Below are 4,554 nucleotides of genomic sequence, written 5' to 3'. Positions count from 1 at the left end.
CAAATGTTTGATATGGGATTTGATTACCTAGGTAAAAATAACATCCCAAAAGAGAAATAAAGACTTTTACACTTGCCTACCTTAACCTCCATTCTGAGGGTGATTTGTTTGTTTGCTTTGAGCAAAGCCACATTGGGTTGCCAGCTGTATCCACCGCGGGACATCGAACCCCGGATTTTAGCGTTATAAGTCTGTAGGCTTAACGCTGTCCCACCGAAAGTCTTGAGGGTAGATGACTTGAATAAGTTACACATGTTTCTATATCTTAGTTCGATATCAAGCTGGAAAAATACAGCTGCACAGTAAACGGATAACTTTTACTGCCATAAACAGTTACAGGATAGTATCTCCATAGGCCTGACGTCAAACAAAACGTTTTACTATATTTATATCCATTACTCGACTTCTTTGTTTGGCGGATTTCTCGCAAAGTTACATGAGGGCTACCTGCCTTAATTTGGAAGTGATAAGGAGGGGGGGGGGTAGTTAACACCACCTACCGCCAACTCGTGTCGTACTCTAATCGAAAAGCGAATGTGTTGTTGTTGTTGTTGTTAAGCCGTGTTCTGCCCACCATGGGTATTGAAACCCGGTTTCTAGCTGTATAAGTCCGCAGACATACCACTTGGGGGTGGGGGGGGGCAACGAAGAGTGAGATTGATCATTATTCTTTATTGTACACCGACAGTCCCATGGGGCCGTAGTTATTGTATTAACATCTTATTCTGTATTGTACACCCACAGTCCCATGGGGCCGTAGGTATTGTATTAACATCTTATTCTGTATTGTACACCCACAGTCCCATGGGGCCGTAGGTATTGTATTAACATCTTATTCTGTATTGTACACCGACAGTCACATGGGGCCGTAGGTATTGTATTAACATCTTATTCTGTATTGTACACCGACAGTCCCATGGGGCCGTAGGTATTGTATTAACATCTTATTCTGTATTGTATTTACTATATCTTATTATATTATATTTTTCTCTTCTTCAATATAATTAAATTCAGAACTTTCATTTACAAACTACAAGCCCTCAGAACCGAATTTCGATATCTGTGGTGGGCACAGCACAGATAGCCCATTGTGTAGCTTTGTGCTTAACAACAAACCAACTAAAACTACAAGTTTTTATCTTTTAGTATTTTTGACAAAAACTAGACAATTCATAACTTAACGAGTGCATGGTCAGGTGGTTAAGGCGCTTGACTCGTAATCTGAGGATCACTGGTTCGAATCCCCGTCCCACCGAACATGCTCGCCCTTTCAGCCGTGGGGGCGTTATAATGTGACGGTCAATCCCAATATTCGTGGGCAAAAGAGTAGCCCAAAAGTTGGCGGTGGGTGGCGATGATTAGCCACCTTCCCTCTCCAAACATGCTCGCCCTTTCAGCCGTGGGGGCGTTATAAAGTGACGGTCAATCCCACTATTCGTTGGTAAAAGAGTAGCCCAAGAGTTGGCGGTTGGTAGTGATGACTAGCTGCCTTCCCCCTAGTCTTTCACTGCTAAATTAGGGACGGCTAGCGCAGATAGTCCTCGTGTAGCTTTGCGCGAAATTCAAAACAAAAAAACAAACTTAGAAGTTAAACGGAAATTAAGTTCGTGAGTTACAACTCTTTTTTTTTATATACACATAACATAAATTATCACGTGACAAGTTTAAATAAATGAAGCAAGATTCGTAACATAGTTAGCACCAAAAGTAATTGATTTTAATTACTCAAAATTTTTGTTACTGATTTAAGTATTCCCAGTTTGTCCCTAAAGAAGAAAGGTCCACCTTTCGAAAGCACTCGGGTTATATGGTTGTTACGACAGCGGAAGTCACGTGACTCTGCTGGCGCGTTGGCGCTGGTTGCGTGCGTGATGAGTTTCTCGAATGATCTGGGAAGTCCGAGTTTGTTCGAGATGCCCTCTTCGTTAGTATATAAGCCTCGCAGAGAAAGCCAGCTTGAGATATATAAATGAAGAGAGAGCCGCAGTTACTTTGAGTTCCGTGTAATTTAAGATTCTATTAGTTTCGAGCTAGTGTGTGTTTTGCACTCGTCCAGAGCACGAAGTTATCGAGATTGTGAATCGCTGTGATTTATTGCGTGTATTATAAAAGTTGTTAAGTTTAAAGTGACGAGAAACGTACTGATTGTGGAACTACTGTGTGCTAAAAGTTTGTATCGAGGAAGAATAAACTGGTTTAATCAAGAAAGGACTTGTATCGCTGAAGATCCTCGGAAATAATTTCTACCGGAAACAAACAAACAAACAAATTACAACAGTGTTTATATTAATGTGTTTAGCAATAACACCTGTTTTACCTGCGGTTCTCACCTTTATAGGGACTTACGTTCATTGTAGAATTATAATAGGAATCCTCATTCTTACGTAAGTTGAGCAAGATTATAAAATAAATATTCCGCAGAGATTAGTGATATATTAATATAGAAATATAGAGATATATTAATCTCCTTTTAGGAGAATAATATATCATTTATTCCACATAGTTCACACTAAAAAAATTATAAAAAAGTGTCCTCTAGATTAAAACTTGCTAGCTGATGTGTTGTTTAATAACGATATCCTTGTTCTTTTCCATACCTTACCAACTGATCAGTTGAAAGTCAGTATTTAATTGTTTTAAGTACATTTAAAAAGCAATTAACGTTTCCTCGTGTCGTTTTTGTTTTCCAAAACGTCTACTTTTATCAGCCCTCCAGCAAGTCTGAAGCTAAAAAAAACGGCTTTCGATACGCGTAGTGGGCACAGCACACTTAACCCATTATGTTGTTTTGCCCTTTACAACAAACAACCAATCAAAACTTTTATCTAAAGCAAAAAAAAAAAATTGAAAATTTAATGAGACAAAAATTTTTAACGAAAAAACTTAATTAAGAAGCTTAAGTTTCAATTAAGTGCAATTGTAGCATAGAAAAAAAATAGTTTGAAGAAACTGTTCACGTCGTTGTTTTACGATCTTCAACAATTCTACACTTATTTTGAATTCCTTTTCCTCCAATCGCTGTGTGCTTTCAAAACGCATTCCTGAAAGAAGAGTGAAACATTAATAAATATAATTACTACGAAACATTAAATATTTTATATTTCAGTAAATTTGCACGTATAATTAGAAATTCCAGAAAAAATAAAAGTCAAGTCATTGTTTGTTTGTTTTGAATTTCGCGTAAAGCTACACGAGGGTTTTCTGCGCTAGCTGTCCCTAATTTAGCAGTGTAAGACTAGAGGGAAGGCAGCTAGTCATCACCACCCACCGCCAACTCTTGGGCTACTCTTTTACCAACGAATAGTGGGATTGACCGTCACATTATAACGCCCCCACGGCTAAAAAGGCGAGCATATTTGGTGTGACGGGGGATTCGAACCCGCGACCCTCAAATTGTGAGTCGAGTGCCTTAACCACCTGGCCATGCCGGGCCAAGTCATTGTTAACAATTATAAAAATTATTTCCAAATATGAGTTTATTTCAGTTAGTTTTATTATAAGTGATAAAATAGACTAAAGTACGTTGAATTAGGAAACTTATCTTGGAATTCACTTAAAAATGCTGCAATGCAACTTTCTTGCATCAGAAATAACTGTGTTCTGTAAATTTATTGTTTAAGATAATTTTAAATATAAATTACAGTTACTACAAATAAACTAATGTTTCCTTATAGCCAGAAAAGTAATACTTTTTTCACATCGCAAACTAAATATATATATAACCTTTTTTAATTACGAACTACAACAAATCAAGGTGGCGCCCTCTTTCGGTAGATATCTACTTTTAAGAGGATTTTAACTAAATTGTTCTGACGTGAGGACTTATGAGTTGTGAGCAAGCATATATATAATCGTTAGCTTTAGTGGACGTTTAAGGAATTACTTACTAGATAGTCAAAGAAATCTTTACAAGACTTTCTGAACCAGATTTCTAAATAATTCAAAAACGTTTGCCGGGAATATGTGAAACGTATCAAATTTCTAACTAACATCCGGGTATTATGTTTTAGTACACTTCATTTAAAGCAGTCTTTAGTGAAAGATTATACACAATTATGTTCTCCTTAATTAGAATTAAATGCACAAAAGCAACCTATAACTGAATACTACTATTTCTAACTGAGACTCTCTTTACAACTAAACTTTCTAACCCTAACTTTGTTAATAACTTGAATAATGTATATTGTAAAATTTTCTAACCCTAACTTTGTGTTTGTTTGGGCTATCTGTGCTGTGCCCACCACGGATATTGAAACCCGGTTTCTAGCGTTAAAAGTTTTCAGGCTTATCAGTGAGCTTCTGGGTATGGGGGGGAGGCTATTTAACTTTGTGATTATCTATCTTGAATCATGTATAGTCACATTTTGTAACCCTAACTTTGTGAGTACCTACCTTGAATCATGTATAGTCACATTTTGTAACCCTAACTTTCCATCTACCTTGAATCATGTATAATTACATTTTGTAACCCTAACTTTCTATCTACCTTGAATCATGTATAATTACATTTTGTAACCCTAACTTTGTGAGTATCTACCTTGAATCATGTATAGT

General features: G+C 36.9%; 2 long non-coding RNA genes across 2 annotated transcripts in view; one reads left to right on the top strand and one right to left on the bottom strand.

Moving 5' to 3' along the window:
- The window catches only part of LOC111083095, a 17,911-nt gene that overhangs the window by 4,631 nt on the left and 8,726 nt on the right, over positions 1-4,554 (top strand). The window lies entirely within an intron of this gene.
- The window catches only part of LOC106475161, a 10,038-nt gene continuing 8,411 nt past the window's right edge, over positions 2,928-4,554 (bottom strand). Inside the window, exon 6 of the long non-coding RNA XR_001291789.2 lies at positions 2,928-3,041. This is a non-coding gene — a long non-coding RNA (uncharacterized LOC106475161). The remainder of the gene's footprint in view (positions 3,042-4,554) is intronic.

This window comes from Limulus polyphemus, unplaced genomic scaffold (genome assembly GCF_000517525.1).
Source record: "Limulus polyphemus unplaced genomic scaffold, Limulus_polyphemus-2.1.2 Scaffold8161, whole genome shotgun sequence".
NCBI lineage: Eukaryota > Metazoa > Arthropoda > Merostomata > Xiphosura > Limulidae > Limulus > Limulus polyphemus.
The sequence above is the reverse complement of the archived record's forward strand: the minus strand, read 5'-3'. Positions and strand labels throughout refer to the sequence as shown.